Source organism: Phocoena sinus, chromosome 21, assembly GCF_008692025.1.
Source record: "Phocoena sinus isolate mPhoSin1 chromosome 21, mPhoSin1.pri, whole genome shotgun sequence".
In the NCBI taxonomy this organism is placed as follows: Eukaryota; Metazoa; Chordata; class Mammalia; order Artiodactyla; family Phocoenidae; genus Phocoena; species Phocoena sinus.
In genome coordinates this window covers 27,893,786-27,918,556 of record NC_045783.1, presented here as the reverse complement: position 1 = coordinate 27,918,556, position 24,771 = coordinate 27,893,786, and the positions used below count along the sequence as shown (strand labels likewise).

General features: G+C 39.6%; 1 protein-coding gene across 1 annotated transcript in view; it reads right to left on the bottom strand.

Moving 5' to 3' along the window:
- Nucleotides 1-24,771, bottom strand: part of UNC5D (unc-5 netrin receptor D) — a 591,157-nt gene that overhangs the window by 340,774 nt on the left and 225,612 nt on the right. The window lies entirely within an intron of this gene.

Below are 24,771 nucleotides of genomic sequence, written 5' to 3'. Positions count from 1 at the left end.
ACACAGCTCTTGTTGTAAGATAATGCTTTGTGACAGTGAATGAATTCCACCTCCTCACGACACCTGCCCCTAAGTTCTACCTTTACCCTAAAAGGCCACACTGAAGGAGATGAATTTTCTGTTATCTATATGAAGTTCTTTAAATATTTTGATACGGTTATTGATAGGTTACTCAAACAAGCGTGATTTTTTTTTTTGACCTGTCAGTGTCGATATGGCTGGGATGCTTTCAGATATAAAATGGCCCTAGATGACTCGGAACATTAATGCTACTTACCTAAGGGGACGGACCTAGCAATCCCATGTGGTTCAGCTGAATTAAGTTATCTTCTACCCTGCCTTCATAGCTTAACCTGTTCTTTCAAACTGTCAATCCACCCAGTTTGAAACCGACTAACTCCGCGTGTCCACACCCCTCCCCCTCTTTATCTTCCCAGACCACACTTCCCTGACCAAGTTAGTACTGGAAAGAACAGGTAGTTTCAGCTGGGTTCTCAGGTATCAGAGACCAGCCATCCATTACCTAATGGAAAGACAACTAGCACTTGAGTTAGGGGCAATTTTTAAGGAAGGTATCTGAAGAACTGATGAGAGCATATGAATGTCTGAACTTAACATATTCAAAAGCTGCTTGTCAGAAGAAGCTTCGGAAGACACCGTAAGTGGCTTCACATGCTAATTTTATTCCAGTCCTACATGTTCACACAACCTGGAATTTCACCCCTTGTCCAAGAATCTCTAGGAGACAGCATCCTTGACTTTAATTTGTATTCCAATTGAAAAGGTGAAATTAGATGGCAGCAAACAAGACAATTTCTGCATTTCCTCCTGACCTCTCGCTAAAGGAAACACAGAAAACCACTATGATACAACTATGCTCCATAAGACACAATAACCCACTGCACCTGTGAACGTGTGGTCATGCTGTTTACATAAGTCCTGTTAGGCAAAGATTTTTCTTAGTTTTAACGTATGTCCATACCAACCCTCGTTTTAAAATGGTCAAGGACATTTTCAGTATATAAACTTTCTAAAAATCCGAAATTGTGACTGTCAATACAGGATTGAAATTCCAGCTAAAAAGGGCTGAATTTCTGGTTTTGAAAGGGGGTCAAAGAGAAATGATCTCATGGGATAATGAAAATTTTTGTTAAGGGAATATCCCCATCTTGTGGGCATTTAGGACTCGTATTTAGCACCATTTCCAACGTGTCGCATTTTTACAGTCTGATTCAAGAAGTACTGACTTGAATGTGAAGCTTTTATGGGGGGACAGAAAGAAATATATGGGTCTTATTCTGAACACTCACAATCCAAGTTCAAAAAGGGAGACACACACATATCTAATAAAAGAGAGAAAGTGCTGATATAGGACATAAGGTTTTAAATAAGCAGGATTAGAGAGATGAATTTCGACTACAAGGGCAGTTTTAGAGCAGGTGAGATTTATACTAGAACTTGAAGTCTTTATTCGACTTCAGTAAGCCGGTGAGACAGCAGCTCATTCCCAACATTATGCTCAGCTTGAGTAAAAGCATGAAGGTGGGTGTATTAGTTTCCTACTGCTGCTGTTAACAAATTACTATAAACTTAGGGGCTTAAAACACACGCTCATTATCTTACAGTTCTCTAAGAAGTCTGACATGGGTCTCATTAGGCTAAAGCCAAGCGCCAGCAAGACTTGTCTTCCCTTCTAGAGGCTCTAGGGGAGAGCCTGTGTCCTTGTGATTTCCAGATTCAAAAGGCTACTCACACCTCTTGTCTTAAGGTCCCTTCCTCCGTCTTCAAAACCGGTAACAGCAGGCCGGGTTCATCTCACGTCCCCTCACCGGGATCTCCTCCCATAACCACACCCACCCCGACCCTCCTCTTCCGCCTCCCTCTTCCATTTTTAAAGACACGTGATTACACTGGGCCCACCTGAGCCCTTCGGGATCCTCGCCCTAATTTAAGGTCAGCTGATTAGCATCTTCGATTTTACCTGCAACCTTAGCTCCCCTTTTCCATATACCTTAACATATCCACAGGTTCCAGCAATTAGGACCTAGCGGGAGGAGGGGGAAGGGTATTATTCTACCTGATCACAGTGGGAGAAGAACTTAATAAGACAATGGTGGGGGTGGGTAGATTGGAAACAAAAAGGAGGATGAAACATAAGAAACGAAGGATGAAAGGGAAGATACAACAGGAAATGTGAGAACTGTGCCTCCTCAGAGGCTTTTGAGCATGGAGAAAAATGATTTGAGCTTGTTCTGAAGAATATAACCCTGGCAGCAGTATGGACGAGGTGTCAAAGGCAGTATCTACCTGGCGCTGGGGAGGCCAGCTAGATGAGATCAAAGAGCCCAGGTGGCTCCTGATACGGGTCTCCGCTGACACTGATTGTGTGAAGGAAGCATCAGATGTGAAAAACGCTGAAGGAAGGACAAGATTTTGACTATAATCTGGGTTCTGGAGGGGAGAACGGAGGAGTCTGATAACATCACTCAAATTTCAAATGTGAGAAAAATATTCTGTTGTCAGAGTGTGAACGTAGTAGGTATTTCTTAGGTGGAGGGTCTGTGACTTAGGAAACGGTCAGAGGTAGGGATAAAGGGAGGTTTACTTAAAGCTACAGACGTCAGGGAGATCGGCCAGGAAGGCTAGATGATGAACAGAAATAGACAGAAACGGATCTTCGAAGACTACCTCCACTTAAAGGGTGCACAAAGAAAAAACACAGGAAAAAGGCTAAGAAACAGTCAAGGAAGACTCAAGAACAAGATCGCTTAAAGAAAAAAACAACAGGGAAAGCTGAGAAGTGCGCATATGCTGAGCAAGATAAGAGAGAAGACCTCCAAACCCAGAAAATTACAAATAAGCTGTGGGCACCCAAGCGCTGGAGTCACGCAGCTTCCCCAAGGCTTTTCTTGGGATGAAAGTAACATCACAAATAAATACAGGTATGAAACTCCTGGCACGGGAATCATTAGTCAACAATTTCCGAATAAATCAGTACAAAATTAAGAATCTGCAAGTGACTATGGGCAAGTTGTCACCAAAGCATAATGGCAGCCAACGTTTCTTGGACGTTTTCTACATTCCAGTCACTGTAAAGCACTGCGTATTTAGTGCAACAATTTTTTTTGAGCATACATAATATCCAGGCACCTTTCTAGGTGCTGAGAGTATATCAATAACCAAACAGACAAAATCGCTAACTTTGTTAAAGCTTCCATTCTAATGGATTTAATTCAGCCAACAGTCCTCTAAGGCAGGTCTCGTTACTAAATATGTTAAGTTTAAGAATATTCTGTGTATAATTGGTATTTTAAATGCACCATTTGTATCGTTTGAGAATTCAACATTGTAGAATATACACGACACCATCTTTATGATCTTTAAGTTTTAAATGGTGCATAACTGAGTAACTTTTAAAACTAAATTTAAGCTGGTAGCACTATGAAAGTTTTTCTAAAGCTACAAGTAATACTGTAACACGCAGAAGAATTAAGAACTACCATATTTAAAACTTTAACTTATCAGATTTACAAGTGTTATTTAAGCACGTGGGGAAGTTTATTTGTTAGACAATTTAAGTACTTAAAAAGAGAATCGAATATATTAAATTTATAAGTGCAGTTTAAAATAAGTTGATTTCAGTAACTAGGTTGTAAAACAAGAAACCCTTTCAAAGCAATTGCTAAAGTTGCTGGATTTAGTAAAAGAATAATGAGATTTGTAGATTGAATTTAAAGACTTAAGAAAGAACTGTTTTTAAATTTGTAATTTTAATAAATTGAATATTACTATTCAAAATGAAAGTAGCCCTTAAATAATCTTTCTAAGCATTAAAGCCATGTTTAAGGACACCAAAAATCTTACCCAGACACCATGAACTACCCAGAGTGTCTGTTTCCTCATCTATTATGAAAGGTCTGGACTAAAGAACCTTTGAAATCCCTTCCAGCTCCTTCGAAGCACCTGAAGGTTTGTGTCTGGCCTGCTGGGCAATTCGTTAGCTTATCCATAGCTGGTAATATTTATAGTCTTCTACAAAGGGCAACCAGGTCTAATTTCAATTCTTATCACAGAACCATAGTTATGACCTTAAGCAAGATGTTTCTCCTACTCCCGCGAGAAGCAGACTTCCCAGCACCTGCTTACGGGGGTTGTCGTGAGGGCCAATGAGGCAAGATTCGTTCGTTTATGTAGTGACTGTATCTCTCCAAGATGTGCTCGTAACAACTTTCTGTTCTCTTGTTTGCTCCTACAACACTAAACAACACGTGTAAACAACGCCCAAAGGGCGGGATGTATGCGGGTCTTCTCCAGCAGAAATGGAACTGCTATTACTATGTGTTACGATCTATTAATGGTCCTGTATATTGGAGTTTTTCACCTCCTCCAGGTGATGGATGGGCGTGCCATCGCCTCACACAGCTCTGCTTTGCTTCAGCTCATGGAATCTTTCCAGACGCAACCCTGAGCGTTCATTCCTCTTCATCGGGGTGTAGCACAGAAGTAAGAGATGCAGAACGTAAAGCAACATGGAAGCGTGAGATATAAACCCAGCGATCAAGAACTCTGGAATTAAAAGGCCTCAGCTTATCTACAGAAACAGTGGAGTATGAATTTGCCCACAAATCTCCTGCATTAAACGTCCACTCTCAACCCAACTCGCCCATCACCACTCCTGTCAAAGAGTGTAATGAATGCACCGTGACTTTGCGCTAACTACCCAGGTAACTAACTCATCACATCAACCAAGTCAACAATACAGTAGCCTCGGCTGGGGGGGGTCTTGTTCTCAGAACCACCACAGCTCACACACAAAGCACAGTGTCACATCCGGCAACTCCCAAGCATAGAAAGCCCATCTGCTTGCTTTACTGATACCTAAATGCAAACGTGGAATAATAATAAGGCAAAGATCTGCTCAGGAACCAATAATGAAACTCATTAAATGAACAGACCACTGGGTGGACAAAGTCTGGAAAATATAAATAGTTTGACTCACTGCTGCTGATGGCGAGTGAGGACAAATGAGCCTTCCAAATGTGTTGAAGTAAAGGGAAGGGTGATCCAAATTAGCCTGAAGGGCACAGACACGGAGCAGAGCAAGAAAGGGAGGAAAACAGCCGGAAAGAGACCGATAAGGAAAAAAATTGTCTCCAATATGGGAGCAAAGGCTTTGAGCAGCTTGCAGACCTTGAAAGGATTCTGAATCACAGGCTAAACAAAGAGGGGGAGGGTGCAGGTGTGATAAAGAAAACATAGCCTCAAAGATCAATGAATAAAAATTAATTGGCACTGTGGTGTAGCATTGTAGCCATTGTATTTCCTTGGTTTAAACCTTATCTACCCAGGGGATTTGGAGTAATATGATGAAGCCATGTGTGTTTCAGAGGTTTTGTGGTCCTGGTGTCATTTCAAGTGAACAAATCCACGCTTTTGCATTTCATGCTGCAGCATCTGGACTATTTCCTGATGGGGAGTTTGTTTTAACCGACATTTCCACGAGAAATCTTGAATCTGGTATCTCTCAAGCTGTCAAGACAGTCTCCCTGGAGAGATTATAACCTTCTTCAGGGAAAGCAAGCCTCAGGAATATTTTGAAAAAGGGAATACTTCCCCCTCTTTTGCTCAGAAAGCGGCAGAGCCACATTTACCATCTCACTGCCCAATTCAGAATTTTTTAACTTTTCTGGGAGTAAAAACAATTTGATAATCCAAGTTTTGTAAATTTGCAGTTTGTATATGTAAAAATGAGCTTATTTTTCCTTTCCCTTCACTCCAAACTTTCAAACTATTCAGAAACCAGCTCTCTTGCTCAGATAAGCTGGGTGGTATTACTAGTTACTCTCACCATTGGCAACGCGGGTGAGCTACCGAGCTGAACCCTACAGCAAAGAACTCTCCCACTTAGTTACACTTGTCTAAAGGCCATGGCAGGTCTAAAAATACCTAGTGAGACCTATGTTCATGCAAACGTTTGTCACTTACAGAAAGACTGTCCAATGGCATAAAGTCAAGCTAAAGATATCTGCAACAGTGTGTTAGAAATCAAAACAGAAGGCTCATTAGTGCAACAGGAAGGGTCTAGGTTTGAAATAAGATGCTTTCCCATTTGACAGTATATGTGGACACCACTGCTCCCCCATTAGTAAGCCCTGTTTAAAAAAAAAAAAAAAGATAACATTTCTTTCACCTAATCTGATAAATAATGCATTGGTGATCGTGACAGGTCTGTAAAGACTCTGGTAAAGATTGTGGGGACCATGCATCTTCTTAATTCCTCCCTGTCTAATACATGCCACGACCTTCAGGTTTGTGATTTGAACATTTGGCCTCAAATGTCAAAAGGCTTGTGCAGCGAGCCTGGCAAATTCAGCTACATGTGATTGGATTCACCACAAATTCCAGAATTAATGTGTGTTCAACAAGCAGTTATACTTCAATAACATTTCAGCATGAAAGAATAATGGGGCCAAGAATTTAAAAACTGAAATGTTATTACCCTGCTTCTCCTTGTTATTGGCAACACTATCATCTCTGGTTCGAGGCTCAGCATTGCTGCCTGAAATCCTCCAGCCTCAACTAACCGAGGAAGATGCCCCAAAGGAATGAATGGAACAGTGTCTCGTGCGCATAAAGAACCAAAGGCTGTCATTCATAGGGAACCAGATGAATTAGCCTCAGTGAAATCAGATGAATTAGCCTCTCCAACGTACCCTCCCCACTCCTCATACCACCCTGCAAAAGAGCTAGAAAAAATGAATTATTAATACGTCAAGCAATGACTTCAACTGAGATACTCTACCAGCTCACGGACTTTCTGAAATGTTTTCCCCACACATGCATGGGAGAGGAGGCCAAAAGGGGGGGGGGGGGGGAAGAAGTACAGAAAACAGAAGGGAGAAAAGTTTCTGTACTTAGATGATGAAACTGCTACTTATTTGGATAAGAGTAAGACATAACAGGAAAACCCAATAGAGTCTGAAGCTTGCATTAGGTACCTTGGCTTTAAAAAGGCTGCGCGTACTGTTTCATCCCACTGCTTTCCTCTTGGAGCACCTCTGACCCGGGATGAGTACCAACCATCCCCAGCATCCCTGGGGTCTGCCCTTGGTTGCACCTGTTTTCATACATCTGGAAGTGTCTTAAGTATTTAAGATGGGCATCATCGTTTTCCTTAGGAAAGTTTTCCTTTCCATGCCAGCCTTGTTCTCTTATTTTCCTTTAAACTCTACCGAAGATTCCGTGTTGGAGTGAAGAGGGACTGAATCCCACGGCCAACAGGTCAGTGCTGGTGGCCTCAGGAAATGGCAGCGCTATACAACTACCGCTCATGGTGTGCCCTCTGCAGCAAGCAACTAACTGACAGGGTGGACAGCCACCATCAGCTGTGTTTCTTGCGGAACGTAACCTGACGATCAGTTGTGCTCAATGACAGAACTCATTTCTGGGTTCATTACAAGGTAGGGAAAGATATCGGTGGGCATTCCTATGCCAGAAAATGGTCTCCCCGTGAGGGCAGTGAGCTTCCTCTTCCGTAGAACGAAGGGGTTGCACTGGGCACCCTCCAAGGCCCTGCTCTTGCTGACATTTCGTTCTGTACGAGTGGGGACTCTCCTGCAGCCACATCGTGAAGGAGCAGAGCAGGCAGCAATGCTCTTTAGCAATCCCCGTAAGGCTCAATGCCTAGTTCACCATAGAGCTCATCAACTAATAAGGCTTCACAAGGTCTTTACAGGATGCTCCGTGCTTTACTGCCAATTTGAATAGGTCCTTGGAAAAATCGCTTGCCATTTTTCTTTCACGAGATTCCTGGATGTCTTGGGATTGTGTAAAAATTCCAAGAACACTGATATTTTAATAAGCTCCTTCATTCAAAAGTAATGACTGAGCCCATACCTTGCAGACACTGGGTTAAGCACTGAGAGTAAGAAAGTAAATAAGACCCCGTCAGTGTTCTCACACCGATTCATTTTCCATTGGGCTCCTAAGGGACTCGAAAGATAAGTACCCAGGAAACTTATTAAAATGGCAGACGTGTCCCTTCCCCATGGACTTGGGACGCTAGACACCATTCCATCTCCAATTTACCCACTGAGCATCAGGCCCCAATTCCTGCCTGCAGGTAGCACCCAAACCAAGAGGATGAATATATTCAAACAGCTTGAAAGACTCACTTAAATGGGGAATGCTTGGTTCTGTTCCAATAGAACCTGATAAGCTATCTGTACCTATCAGAACTGTGAAGGTATATTCAAACTTGTTACCTTGGGGATGATAAATAGTATGATAAGAATCAACAGTTAGACCCTGGCCACTGCCATCCTGTTAGGACAGAAAAGGAAAAACAAAGGAGGAAGAGGTCAAAAGTCAGAACTGGAAGTTTACCAATCCTTAAACTGGAATGGCCTCCAGTCTCAGGCTGGAAGAAAACTGAGACACCATGAGACTCAAGAATCTTTCCAATTATGACTAGAATCAGGAAACATCAATTCATTTTTAAAAATTTATTAGGCAAATGATGAAAAAAATTTATTAGGCAAATGATGAAAAGAGAAAAGGGAAGAATTAAGTTCTTCTTACTTGCCAGTCATTTTACAAGCTATACCATTTAATCTTCAGAGCAACCCTAATTAAGGGTAGGCATTATTATCCCCTTAAGAGAGGAGGAAAATGAGGCGCAGTCAGAGAAAATAAGAAAAAACTTGCTCAAGAACATACATTAATAAATCTGAGCCATAACCCAAAACCTTGTCTACATGCACTACAAGTAAATCAGGTAGAGGCGTTTCATGCATTACACAAATTATAGCTCCTAAGGACGTTGACAATGAGATATATGTCTAGTGGGTGTGATCTTGCAATACCCCCAGTGAGCGATGTTTCCCACTGTCCTTTGCTAACAAACATTCTGAGAGCTACGGTCAATTACAGCAATAACTCTTTTTCTGGTAGCCCACTGTGGTTAGGCAGGTTCTGCCTCATCTGGCACACTGGTGTCGGTACTTTTAAGAAAAGTGATGCTGTCACAAGACACACTGAAAGTTTTCTGAAAGAGCATTACCCCTCCATTCTTAGAGTGCTTTAAGGACATGATGCTAAGTGTTAGGTAAAAGTGAAGATCTGCAACTAAATACTAAACCCCACAGGGATCCACAAACAGGAGCTAATCTCACCCAAACTTATCTAATTGTCATGACTCCTTGTGTCCTTGAGTAGTGAATCTCCAAGTGTGCGCCCTTAATCAGCAGCCTCAGCATCACCCAGAAATGCAAATACTTGGCTCCGTCCTAGACCTACAGAATCAGAAAGGCCGGGATGGGACCCAGCAATCTGTGTTTAACAAACCCTCCAGGTGTTTTTGATACACACTCACGTTTGAAAACCACCAACCGAAAGAGAACAACAGTCTAGTAACCCAGGTTCTAAATAAGAGGGAAAAAAACCAAGAAGATCCATTGAATTATAATACTAGGTAATTTTCTAATGAAATTCCTTCCAGAACGTGGAATTCTGATTGCCTATTTTAATAAATGGATTCTCTTTCTTAAAATAAAACAGTATCTAAACTATGCAGGCCACCGGGGATTTACCTTAACTGCTAGGAAATTCAGTCTCTAAATACCTGGCTGTTTTGTGTACTTCTTTCACAAAAGCCATCCTGTATTTTGTACATGATATTAGAATGTCCATTTCTAGTGTAAAAGCTTTATTTTAGGGAACAAAATTATAGGAAGGTCATGCATTTATTACTACTTTATAAAATATAGTTACTTTATATCTGAAAGCAGGATGAGATGCATACTGATAGATACATCGATAGATAGGTAGACGGTAGGTTGATGGACAGCACTGTACCTTCTGTCTACAGAGTAATTTTCACTGGAGCAAGTCTAAAGTCTCTATACACCCTAAAATTTTGCCTCTGCTACCTTGTCAACTGCATGAGAGCAAGAAGTAAGCCTTATTTATAAAGGTGCTCAATAAATGTTGAATGAAAGGATGAAATCCATGATGTGGGGGTATTTTTCATTTGAGACCCAGACTCATCAATGAGCTCGAGAAGGTTTCCTGGGTCAGAAAAGAGAAGCTGCCCAAAAGGACAGACGATTCTTCCCCAGGGTGGGTGACGTAGAACTTTCCCTATACACTTTTTTTTTTTTTTTTTTTTTTTTTTTTTTTATGCGTTACGCGGGCCTCTCACTGTTGTGGCCTCTCCCGTTGCGGAGGACAGGCTCCGGACGCGCAGGCTCAGCGGCCATGGCTCACGGGCCCAGCCGCTCCGCGGCACGTGGGATCCTCCCAGACCGGGGCACGAACCCGTGTCCCCCGCATCGGCAGGCGGACTCTCAACCACTGCGCCACCAGGGAAGCCCTCCCTATACACTTTTAAATTCTAAACTGGGATCAGTGTATTAAACTGACAAAAAGCCAGATTAACAGGACAGAAGGCCAACAAATCTTACTGATGTTTTAAAATTTTATGTGATGGGAGTTTCACAGAAAAGAAGTGAAAACTCAAAGATGATGTTAGACTTGAGAGCTTGTATACCATTTTAACAAAGGGTGATAAATTGTGTGGGAAGTGACTAGACAAAGGAAAAGGGGTTTGAGTGAGCTTCTAGATGCAGTAAACTGTGGAAAGGTAAGTATATAAGGAAGCTACTGCAAGATAATAATTATTCAAATAATGTCTGTGCAGACTTCTCTCAGGGCTGACTTTCCATCTCTGGTTGATAATGGTATGGTGACTGTCCTCCTGGTTTGGGAGACAGGAGGAGGACACCTTCACACAGGGAAATCGATGCTCTGCTTTTAGATAGACAGGGGGAGGGCACAAAGCTCTTCTTGGGTTTTCTTCTTCTCAACTGCCTTCAGCTCAGCGGCATATTTGCGGGTGGCCTATTCTGATCCCCTTCACCTGAATCTTTGAGTTGGGGGAAGAGAATGCCTCTACTTGCTGATTCTCTTGTGTGTTCCTATGTGCAACCTCTTTTAAAATCTAGAACCCTGCCTGTCCAGGCTGGAAAGGTTCAAGAACAACTATGGCTACTCCTTCCCACCCCTGTTCTATATAACATGGAAAATGGAGACAAAAGAGGGAGGGTTTGTTGGGTTGATGGATCCCATAGTAGGTCATAAACCCAAGACTCCAAGATCCAAGTATATCACGTGCAGTTAAATGTGCTATGCAATTATAAGGAAACAGTTTCAGTATTCACAATTTTCTTTTATGCTTTCATCTATTTCTCTGGTTCTGTATTTTTCTGCTATAAGGAGAAATGGCGGGGGGTGGGGGGCGGCGAGGGGAGAAAAAGATGGCTTACAAAAATCAAAGCCAGCCCTTTGTACTGAGTGTGGGCAGGAGGTTAATTTTACGCTGCAGCTAAAGGAGGATGAGGAATGTCCTGGTAGGCAGGAGAGTGGGCGGGTGGCAGATGTCTCACTCTGCCTTTTAGAAACACATGTTGGAAAGCAGAGTCCTGAATGTGCTACCCCCTCGGGATGCAAAGCAGCGGAGGCCTGCAAGGAGGGAACACAGACAAAAAAAGAACTAGGCCAAACCACAATTAGGAGAAGAAATTAACTGAGAAAATGCCAGAGGACTTTATCCTCTTTTTTTTCTCCGTTCCGCGAATAGAATTTTACAACTAAATACTAAAGAAACAATTATTCTCTTATTTGATTTGTTCCTCTCTTAACTGTTCTTAGGACTCTTTAGTCAAGATGGTCCCCATACGTCTCTCAAATTATAATTATCAGATTATATCAGACTAAATCAGATTGCTGGGACTAGAGGTTGCCAGAAATTGGAACTTTCACAGGCAATGCCACACACTTCCAAGTTAACTTTGCCTCTGTAATGCTCCCATTTTTCAAGACCCTCAAGATACAGTACATTTGCTTTATAAATCTCAGATCTCCATTTTGATGGAGACAGGACGTAGAATGGGCAACACTGGTGATGACTCAAAAAGACCTCTGGAATTCTGGGATGATAATTCACTGTTCCCGGTACCAGCAAATGTTACTGGACACAAGAACAGAAATTCAAGTAGAAAGCTGCAACTTCATCCTCATGCCCTTCATTTGAGGTCAGTAATTAAATAGATTTCCTCACTTTCCAATGAAGACATCCAGCATTCAAAAAAGTGGCTGTGGGTTTTCTGATTCTGCCTAAGTGTGAGAGCCAGAAGCCTGCAGGACAAATGCATTATTTAATTTTCCACTATCACACACTAAACAGCTTTTTTGGACTCTAGACATCAATTTGTTCCAATACTAAAGGCCCCAGTGGTAAAAAATATGAAAATATTCAAAGGAAACTAATGCCTCTGAAACTCTTGGATCAGAATACTAATGCCTCCATCTGCAGAGGCCATAAGTCATAAGTTATCCTTCCATTAGAAACCTTTCACATAAGTCCATCTGGACAATAAATACCTGTGGCTCACAGAATGGTAGTCAGTAATATCCATTAATTTTTCTATGTAATGCCCTTCGTTGTCTGCATGTTTTTTGCAACTTCATCAGCAACACTGTTTTTTGTGCCTTAAATCCTAAAGAATTCAAAGAAAGCTACTACTATGTGTCTTTTCAGCTAACTTTGGGTGGTAACTAGGATAGCAGCATGTGGATTAGGTATTGAAAATGTTGGTTAATGAAAGAAACTAGAATTCTCTTCTCTACACACACACACACTCACACACACCGAAACTCGAAGCAATTAACAAAATTGTATGATGCACTAGAGGCTCAGAGCATCGATTCACACACTAATTCATTAAATATTTAGCGGTTGCTATGTGCCAGGCACTGAACACTGCACTTTCAATTGGGTAGGTACCGCCTTGTCAATAAACAGCTTACCATATAGAGAGAAGTAATGTATATAATCTTGAATTAAACAAATGTGTTAAACTAGTGCTCACTGCCTGGGAGTGGGGAGGAAGGAGAGAAGGGTTCACAGGAAGTGTGAGGGGCTTCACAAAAGAAAGCTCTAGTTTCGGTCTGCCTCCAAGCAGGAAATGGCTGTCCCTTATTTAAAGGAACTTCAGATTTCTTCTCTCAATATCACAGTGCGTAGAGCGATGTGAATTTGCAGAGAGAACTCAGCTACCAGAAAGACCAAAGGCACAGAACACTCAGTGATGGACCTAGAGAGTTCCAGCAACAAGTGCAGACTTACAGTGACCTATATTCAGTAATAACAGGAAAGAAGCATCATAGCAGGGCCCAGATCCTTTAGGACACCCAGACGAGAACAGGGGAGGACCAAAGTTACAAAGCAGCATACTGTTTAAGGGTGTGAGAGTGGATAAACAACCAGGTCCTACTGTATAGCACAGGGAACTATATTCAATATCCTGTAACAAACCATATGAAAGAATATGAAAAACAATATGTATATACATATAACTGAGTCACTTTGCTGTACAGAAGAAATTAACACAACATTGTAAATCAACAACACTTCAATAAAATTTAAAAAAATAAAATAACACCCCAGCCCATCTAAAAAAAAAAAAAAAAAAAAGTGTTAAGAGATGAAAACTCCAGGTTTCTCTTGGGGTTGGAATCTTAGCTCAAGCGCCTTTGTGACCCTGGCATAGCATCTTGCCTCTCTGTACCCCGTAACTTCATTTATAAAATTGAGATAGTAATGCCTACTGCTTTGGACCATGGTAAAGACTACTGTCTTAATGCATCTAAAGAACTTAAAATCATGCCTAGTGCCTAGAAAGTGTTTAGTAAGGATCTGCTAATAAATGAACTATTTACTTAGTCACCTAGGTTATACAGATTATTACTAGAGTCTTACTGAGGAAAAGCAGATTGCTTTCAGAAACGACTATAGTTAATCTTCATTTGTTTGTAAGGATATTTGATATCATTATATAGCTCTCACTAGAGAATGTATAGTACCTGCGTCATAAGCCATCATAAGAATCATTACTTTATCATTAGACATACTCAAAAGCCTTTTTGCCTTCCTAAATTCTAAGCTAAAGAACCAACGGAGATATTATTATAGATATTGATATTATAAACAGGTAAGAGTAAGCCCAGAATAGGAAAACCCAGATAAGTATATGGTCGGCTATCTTATGGAAGATTATTTTCTTTATAGAGGATAGTACTAAGCTGTTTGGGGCAAGGCACAGGACATGTAAACTAATGGTCACCAGAAATAACAAGGATTAAATTTTTAGCGATCCATCGAAGTGCATTTCATCAATCCAGATTCATTCGGCACTAATCAACAAAACACCTTACCAAGTGCTAAACATTTGCATTTTTCTGCCCTCGAGGAGCTTAAATTTTAGCTGAGGTACTGTGTCTAGTATAATAGAAACTTAACAAAAATGTGTCACTAAATAGTTCTGGAAAAAAACGGAGTAACATCCAGACTAGAGTATTTCGTAAGAAAGAAATCAGTATGAGTCAAAATGGTCTAAAGCAGCTTTGTGGAGAAGAAAGATAAAAGATTCCAGGACCACTGTCGATCCCTATGGATTTCTCCCCACACCACCAAGCAATTCTCCGACACCAGCTGGGTGTCCTACAGTTCTGACAACTATCTACCCCGAGACAGCATCAAATCCCACAGGGTAAGGGCTCAGTCCCACAAGGATGCCTCCAATTCAGAGGGCAATCACAAGTCCACGTTGTTCCCTGTGCTCCTGATGAAATGATGATAAATCAGCCCCCAACACGTTCCCTAGGTTCAACTAATTTGCTAAATTGATGACAAAAAGCATTGCTGCTATAGCTGAAAAATTCCGAAACAAGCAAAAGGGGAGGTAGCAGGAGGAGGAGATTTTGGAGAATGCTGGCAAAGACTTTCAAATATGAGAGGACGTTTAAAGGGAAAACTTCAGAAACTTTCAGACAGAGGAGTATTATTTCCTGGTAGAATATTGTGGAATTTCCCTATCTTCTGAAGTTCTCCTGTGACTAGTTTAAGACTGTAATTATAGCATCAGAGAAAACACTTGGAGCTAGATTTTCTGAAAATCTCAACACTAGATGGAGCGGAGGGAGTGAATAATAAATCCTCTAGGATAATTTTCTCTCTCCCTGCTATGTCAGCATCCACAGGTTAGCTCACCCAAACCATCTACTGGTTTAATTGCAAATGCCCATTTACTGGGTATCATTGCCTACAAGACACATTTGTAGCCACTTTATACGTCACGTATGCCTTACAATACCTCCAGAAAAAATATTAGCATCTTCTCCATTTTACAGATGAGGTAACAAGCTTAGAAAGACTTGAAGAAATGACTTGAAGATCAAAAAGGAATACATGTTAGTAGAAGGACTCAAACAACAGCTCCAAAGCCTGGACTCTCACACCTCTGCTCTCCTAGACCCATACCTTTATGCAGCTGATAGGAATTTTATAATCTGAACTTCTTGGTTGGACTTGAAGCTCTCAACCAACAGCTAGTGATCTGTCCTTGGGCAAGGCACGTAACCCCTCTGAATGCCACAGTCTTCATATATAAAAGTTCATCAATTCAACAAGCATTTAGTAGGCGTTTAGTACATTTTGCGATAAGCATTTACTAGATACTTATATCTACTAAACACTTAGCATCTCCACTTGTTTGTCATGTGACCTTAGGCAATTTTCTCCACCTCTTTGCTATTGTGAAAAATAAAGCGTATTTACTTCATAGAGTTTATATATATATATATATATATATATATATATATATATTCAATGAGCTATTATATAGAGAGCACTTAGAATTACCTGGCTGGCACAAAGTAATCACACCATAATGTTCATTCTTAGCTCTAAGGATACTGGTAATAATAATGACAGTGCAGGTGACGGTGATGATGCTAAGTGTCGTCAATCCAGCCCCAACGTCTCTGTGTAAAGATAAAAGAGACTCATGCTTGTGAAACCATGAACTGTAGAACAGTACACAGATAGTAATTCCCATTTACCCTCAAGGTAAAGCTCATAGGCAATGGCAGTTCTGTCAGGGAAGAAGTGATCTAGCCCAAATGGACCATCCATTCACTGTCTTAGGCAAGAAGGCATTAGATATGAAGAACTAACTGGGCTTCCTGTGTAAGTTTAACCGTTTTCAGTCATCAACTAATATCCTGCCTCAGACTTTACAAAGATAGGAAATGAGGTAAGAAATAGAAATCTTCATTTAAAAAGAGAAGAAATTCTTGAAATTCAGAGAGGTCCAATGAGACTCATTCATTTATTCAAGAATTCCACAAATATTTACTGAGCCAATCCAGTTATTTTGCCAGGGACCTTTAAAGAATTTAAAGAAAAAAAGAATTCCTCAACTGATGGCATCGGGTTAATATAATTACTGTTTTTTTTCTTTTGTTTTACTTTTTCAAAATTTGACCTTCTATATCTAAAATCAAAATGAAAAATTCTATGGGAGTTAAAGAACTAAATATAAACATCAAATTCATGAAGCAGCTACTTGAAAATCTAAGTGAATGCTTATCTGATTTTGAGTTGTAGACTCTTTTTAGTGTAAAGACAAAGTAATATGATATGTGAATTACATGCCAATAAAAACGTTCTCAAAAATGTAAGAACCTAAAAAAAAAACCACATACAAGTAAAATTTCTGCATATTGAAAATGCAAGGAATTATTTATAATGGTATTTTAGAATTACCAATGACTGAAAAAAATGTTCACAGTATTCTACATGAGTATAAGCATTTTATAAAGCTGTAAACACAATAATTATTACTGCTTAGATTTCAATGTTTTTACGCTTTTATGTATTTTCCAAATTTTCTAAATTAACTCTCGATTACAGAACTGTTAAGACTTTTTGTTACTGTTGTTAAAAAACAAAGTAAAAATAATTGAGAGATCAGAGAGATCAATTAATGAAAGACTCTAAAAGAAGGCGAACATTAGGGGGCATCTGAATAACCAGTAGGGTTTGCCACTGGGCCGCATTCAAAGAGTTTCTGATTTAGCAGCTCCTCAAGTGACACTGATGTTCCTGGACCACGCTTTAAATTACTCCGTAACAGACAAGATCATGGACTTCTGAGCCAGACTGTTTAGGGTTAAATCCCAGCCTTGATGCTTCCTAAGTGTGTAAAGTACTTAATCCCTGAACTTCAGTTTCTTCATCTGTAAAACGAAAATAGAGAGGGTACATAACAGTACCTACCCCTTAGAACTGTGATAAGATTTCTAAGATTTATAGCATTCATTTATAAGTAGAATGAATTAACAGATGTAAGGGAACTCAGAATAGCATTTATTACAGAGTAAATGTTATATGCATTGCTTTAGAAGGAATGCAAATGTATCACTTCCTATTTCACTAACAATGTCAAGTAACAGTTTTAAAATTTCTATCACATTTTGGAACTTACTCATATTGATTAATAACTCCTTTTTTTTCAATTCTTTTGTAAGTACTTGCCATAAAGTCATTCAGAATCTTCAAAAAATTATGTTTACTGAAGGGCAGGTAGTGAATAAGGTCAGAGGGAAGGCCAGTGGAGTACTGGACCTATGAAGTACTGCACGGTGGCACAAGGGATAGGAAGCTGGGGAGCTGTGCTCTGAAGTCAACGGGAGAAACGTTTAAGGACTGATATACAAGTCACTGGGTCAGGAGAAACGTAAATAATTTAAATGATACAGTGTTACCCCAGGATGAAAACATCACCCATACCTAGGATGACTTCATAATTTCTCATACCAATTGGGACACAAAAAGTGACCATAGGGGGCTTCCCTGGTGGCGCAGTGGTTGAGAGTCCGCCTGCCGATGCAGGGGACGCGGGTTCGTGCCCCAGTCCGGGAGGATCCCACATGCCGCGGAGCGGCTGGGCCTGTGAGCCATGGCCACTGAGCCTGCGCGTCCGGAGCCTGTGCCCCGCAACGGGAGAGGCCACAACAGTGAGAGGACCGCGTACCGGGAAAAAAAAAAAAAAGTGAGCATAGGGAGGTAATATGAATTGTTACCTTGGGTCAAAAGGCATAAATGAGAGTTCTAGCTATAGTACCCTCCAAAATCACCAAATAAAAATTCCTTCTTTTTCCTATAGTCAAAAAGGATAGCTTTTATGGGTCTGTATTACTGTGGGGACTTGGGATTCTGATATAGTCTTAGGAAAAAGCATGCTGTATTCAAAGGGATGGGGTTCAGGGCAGGCCATCCTAAAATATGCCACTTTGCCATACTGATTATTTCAAAACAGAGTTACTACTTAAGAAACAGCTGATGCAAGAAAGTCACTCTGACCCTCCTCTACCCCACTGAAGGCAGGTGCCATTCATAGAGACCGCTGTATAAACAAACCTTGTTACTTCTTTACTAATTTTTTAAAAAATTTTAATTAATTTATTTAATTTTGGCTGCGTTGTGTCTTCGTTGCTGCGTGCGGGCTTTTCACTAGTTGCGGCGAGCGGGGGCTTACTCTTCGTTGTGGTGCGCGGGCTTCTCATTGAGGTGGCTTCTCTTGTTGCAGAGCATGGGCTCTAGGCACATAAGCTTCAGTAGTTATGTCACACGGGCTCAGTAGTTGTGGCTCTCAGGCTCAATAGTTGTGGCTTGCGAGCTCTAGAGCACAGGCTCAGTACTTGTGGCACACAGGCTTAGTTGCTTCGTGGCATGTGGGATCTTCCCGGACGCCACCAGGGAAGTCCACTTCTTTACTAATTTACTACCCCAAACCCACACTTTTTTGTCTTGTTAGTTCTTCAGAAATGTATTGCTTATCTGTCCAAAACAGGTATAAAAGCTGCCTGCTTTGATCACTTCTTTGAGTCTCATATATCTATGAGCTCCCACACATACAAATTAAATTTTTCTCCTATTAATCTGCCTTAAATCAGTTTCATCATTGGACCAGCCAAAGTACCTACAAGAGCAAAAAGGAAAAGATTTTCTCCCCTACAAAAGAATAGAAACTTGGGAGTCAGAGACCTAGGTTCAGGGTGGACCAGGTCAGAAATTTATGTTTTATATACATATAATTCTAAATTTCTGTTGTCATTGATCTTCCAAAGGCTGGGCTTATTTAAGGCAAAAGTTTCTCCCCCTCTTATCTGAGTTTAGAAGATGAATAAATTGGGAAAAATACGCATTCTATGTGTTACTTGAAAGGGGAAAAGAAAATCAGGCCCTTCCACAAAGACTGGGGGGAAATCTACTATAATAGACTGATTACTTTCCAGGAAGTAAGCATTCTTTGTTTCAAGTAATGTTTCAAGTAATCTCAGATTGAATGTGCTTCCAAACTAAAATTAGCTAAGTCCCCCAAAGAGGTTATCACTTGGTTCAGCAGGAAGAACTAGCAGAATATGCAAAGGGTATGAAACTAAGCATAACAGCGAGCCCTGGAACACATCTGCACTTAAGTAGGGCAGAAAGGAGAATGGGGAAGTTGATGTTTCTTCCAGTAATGCCTCCAAACTCAGTCACCTTCTGTCAAGAGGATGCACATTCAGAGATGGGTTAAGAAAAGGTCCCCTCAAATGCCTTTGAACACTGGATAAGAGACAATAAATCAAATTATTTTATTAGGCTATATCAAATAATTTAACTTTTTCAACAAAATATGTGTGTTTAAAAAATGAGTGAGGAAAAATACAGACAACACTAAATATCATGAATTTCCACATTAGAAGCAGTGAAGAAAGTGATCCTTTTTCTCTGGCATTACAACTTTTTAAAAATTGTATTGAAGTATGGTTGATTTAAAATGTTGTGTTTAATTTCTGCCGTACCCTTTCTTATATCTCTATTCTAAGAGAAACTACAAATAGCATACAACCCCACTTTCTCTCCCCATGATGAAAGATGATCAGCTTCTAATATATCCCCTTCAGATACATTTTCGTAGAGACTTTTATATGCAAATCGAATTCTGTATTACATTCCAGGTCTCAACTTTATGTCAACAATCAAACCTCAAGGTAATACTTCAGAAAGCACCAATTCATTAAAAAAGTGTAGTTTTTAACCAAAATTTGTTAGAAATGAGAATTATTTCTAGTGTGAAGCTATTACCATCAGCAGGCAAAGATCGCGAGCAGAATGAATGCATCCCTTGCTTTCTTGCTTAGAACTAGATATTTACCATGTTCTCACTGGAATCCATAATCTATATTTTGAGAATCACCAAAGAACTAAATTCACCATCATTTATACAAACCTGCATCATGATGGAGTCAGAACATGTCTGGCTGTGAGCTTTTATGCTCCCATCTCATCTTACTTTTTCCCATTTATTCCAGTCTGAGTCTGCCAGCTTCTGTGGCTTGCTTCCCCTGCGAGCAGTAATTTAGTGATCTGTTGAGACTGCACCTGCTGCTGAATCTTCTCCATGTGCTTCCCCTAGATAGTGTACCTCATTGTCATACACAGCGAATTGACTCACTAATACAGAAGTCTCTACGTGCCCCAAGAAAGCAGATGCAGTAGGGACATATTTTACAAGTGTTCTTAGAATTTCCATCTTGGTAACAAGCAGTAGGTCGTTCTGAGTCAAATAAACAGAGATTTTGGTTTTTAGCACCCAGAGAAAATAAGCCCAAGATGTACAGTATGATGTAAAGAATATGCATGGATATGGAGTCCAAAGCCATGGGGTCATTTCTCTCCTTTCCCAATTAATAGTTGTAAATCCAGAGGCAAACTGCTTAACCTCTCTGAGCCTAATGGTTTCTGTTATAAAATGGTGTTGTGATGTCTATAATACACTTTAAAATACTTAATCATAGTGTGTGGGGGGGGGTGAGTATGTGTGTGTGTCTGAATGTTTAATAAAGTTTTAATTTACTATCAAAGATAGTTACTTGACTAAATTGTGTTGGCTCTCATATAATCTAAAGGTTACAGTAGCTACTGCAAACACTTTTTATCTCTGAACAGCAAAATAGGTTTTATTAAACATCATAAACTATTTTTGAAGTGGGTATTCATTGGCCAATGTTGTGATCCTCAAATAGTGTGGATAGGCTAGAAATTTTATATATATTCTTACATGACTAAGTTGTACGAAGACTTCCTTTGAAATGGGACCTGAACTTTGGTTTTTAAAAAGTCTTGAATCTAGTCCCCTATTTCGTAAGATTCTGGTAACCAAGGCCAATTATAAAATTAAAGAACTCTTGTCTCTAGAATAACTGTTGTGTTTGTTACAACCATTTTTTATGCAAGCTGTGGATAGAACTTATAAAAGAACAGAGCACTGGATATTATTATTGATGTAACATGATTATGATTAATTTCATACTTTCATTCTAAAAAATATGTGCATTTGTAACAAGATTTGGCCCAAAATATAACTTTGTATGTGGCAGTAAGGTTATGCAGAAAGATACTATATAACCCTCACCTACCTATAATGACTGCAGGTTCCTGATATTTCAAAACAATAATAACCAGTACCAGAAAAAACCTAATGATTATGAACAGCCAAATTTGGTTAAGTCAATTTACAAAAAATAGGAGGAAAAATAATTAACGACAAAAATAACTTTATATTTTACTGGGATATACGGGACCTACAGGATATATAGGACTGTAAGGACGACAGGTGATATTATGTACCTGGTAATAGACAATACTAAAAAATTAGTTTGTTATCATTCTGTAAATCAAATAGGTCCTAGAATCAGAAGTTTACTGGCACATGGCAGGGTTCTTGACCAAAGCTCTTGAAGAATTTCTCCTTCCTGTTGGTTGCTCCCTTCTTTATTTTTTTCTGGTTTTCTTCATCCATTTTTTTATTGAAGTATAGTTGATTTACAATGCTATGTTAGTTTCAGGTGTACAGCAAAGTGATTCAGTGATACATGTACAAATTCTTTTCCAGCTTATTTTCCATTATAGTTATTACAAGATATTGAATATACCTCCCTGTACTATAGAGGCTTTGTTGTTTACCTATTTTATATATATTAGTGTGTATTTGTTAATCCCAAACTCCTAATTTATCCCTCTCCTCCTCTTTCCCCTTTGGTAACCGTAAGTTTGTATTCTATGTCTGTGACTCTATCTCTGTTTTGTAAATAAGTTCATTTGTATCAGTTTTTAAAGATTCCACATATAAGTGATATCATGGGATATTTGTCTTTGTTTGACTTCACATAGTATGATAATCTCTAGGTCCATCCATGTTGCTGCAAATGGCATTATTTCATTCTTTCTTATAGCTGAGTAATATTCCACTATATATATACCACAGCTTCTTCACCCATTCATCTGTCGATGGAAATTTAGGTTGCTTCCATGACTTGGCTATTGTAAACAGTGCTGCTATGAACACTGGGGTGCATGTATCTTTTCAAATTAGAGTTTTTGTCTTTTCTGGATACATGCCCAGGAGTAGGATTGCTGGATCATGTGGTAGCTCTGTTTTTAGTTTTTTAAGGATCCTCCATACTGTCCTCCGTAGTGGCTACACCAGTTTACATTTCCATCAACAGTGTAGGAGGGTTCCCTTTTCTCCACACCCTCTCCAGCATTTATTATTTGTAGACTTTTTGATGATGGCCATTCTGACCAGTGTGAGGAGATACCTCACTGTAGTTTTGATTTGCATTTCTCTAATGTTGTTGAGCATCTTTTCATGTGCTTGTAGCCATCTGTATGTCTTCTTGGGAGAAATGTCTATCTAGCTTTTCTGCCCATTTTTTTAAACTGGGTTTTTGGTTTTTTGATATCGTGTGTTTCTGGATTGGAAGAATTAATATTCTTAAAATGTCCACATTGCCCAAATGTTCCACAGATTCAATGCAATTTCTATCAAAATTTCGATGGCATTTTTCACAGAAAAACATCCTAAAACTCCTATGGAACTACAAAAGACCCCGAATAGCCAACACAATCTTGAGCAAGAATAAAAGAGCTGGAGGCACCACATTTCCTGATTTGAAATTACATTACAAAGTTACAGTAATCCAAACATTATGGTACTGGAATAAAAATAGCCCAATGACCAATGGAACACAACAGAGAGCCCAGAAATAAACCCATGCTTCTATGGTCAATTAAATTTCTTCAGAGGCACCAAAATATACAACGGGGAAAGGACAGTCTCTTCAACAACTGTTATTGCTTAAACTGTATATCCATGTGCAAAAGAATAAAATTGGACCCCTACCTTATTCCATACAGAAAAAGATCAACTCAAAGTGGATTAAAGACTTAAATGTAACATTTGAAAATGTAAAACCCCTAGAAGAAAACATAAGGAAAAAGCTCCTTGACATTGGTCTTGGCAATAACTCTTTGGATGTAGCACCAAAAGTACACACAACAGAAACAAAAATAAAAGTGTGGGGCTACATCAAATTAAAAAGCTATTGCATAGCAAAGGAAATAACTAAATTAAAAGCTAAGCTATGTAATGGGAGAAAATATGTGCAAACCATATATCCAATAAGGGGTTAGCATCCAAAATATATAAAGAATTCATACAACTCAACTGCACAAAAACAAAACAAAACAAATAACCCAGTTAACAAATGAACAGAGGATCTGAATAAACATTTCTCCAAAGAAGACATACAAGTGGACAACAGGTATATGAAAGGGTACTCAATGTCATTAATCACCAGAGAAAGGCAAATCAAAACCACAATGAGATATCACTTCACACCTATGAGGATAGCTATTAAAAAAAAATAAAAACATAAGAAGTACAGGCAAGATGTGGAGAAAAGTGAACCCTTGTACACTGTTGGTAGGAATGTAAATTGGTAAAGCTATTGTGGAAATTAGTGTGGTGGTTCCTCAAAAAATTAAAGCTGGCACTACCATACCATCCAGCAATCTCACTTTTGGGTATTTATCCAAAGGAATTGAAATTAGGATCTTAAAGAGATATCTACCCTCTCATGTTCATTGCTCTGTATTCACCATAGCCAAGATACGTAATCAGCCTATATGCCCACTGAAGGGTGGACGGGTATAGAAAATGTGGTGCACGTATACAATATCCAGCCTTAAAAAAGAAGGAAATCCTGCCATTTGCAACATCATGGATGAACCTGGAGGACATTATGTTATGTGAGATGAGCTAGACACAGAAAGACAAATACTGCATGATCTCACTTATATGTGAAATCTAAAATAGTTTCTCACAGGGGGAAATGGGAAGACGATGATCAAAGCGTACAAAGTTACAGTTTTGCAAGATCAATAAATTAGGGATAGCTACTATACAGCACAGTGCCTATAGCTAACAATACTGTACCGTATACTTACAATTTGCCAGGGAGGTAACCTTACATTAAGTTTCACACACAAACTCACACACACACACACACACACACACACTCACACACATAAAACAATCATAATAAACGGATGCAAGGAGACATTTACTAGCAACGGATATGTCTATGGCCTTGATGTCAGTGATGGTTCCACAGGTATATACTTATCCCCAAACACATCAACCTGTACACATTAAATATATACTACTTTTTACATGTCAATCATACCTCAATAAAGTGATTAACAAGACAAAGATATTCTTGTACAAGAAACCCCAATGCTCATGGAAGAGAGTGGGAAGTTAGTTATACCAACAGGAAATTGCATGTCCTGAAGACCCGCCATCTTTCCCCAGCCAACATTTTAGAAAGCATCGAAACGGCAGACCCTTATTAAACATTAGTTAAGGGAGCAGATAAAATCTGGTCCTTGCCCTCATTTGAGAACATTTATAGTCTAGCCATGGAGATAAGATCACCATGTATGAATCACTGAACAACATATTAGAAAACGCACAG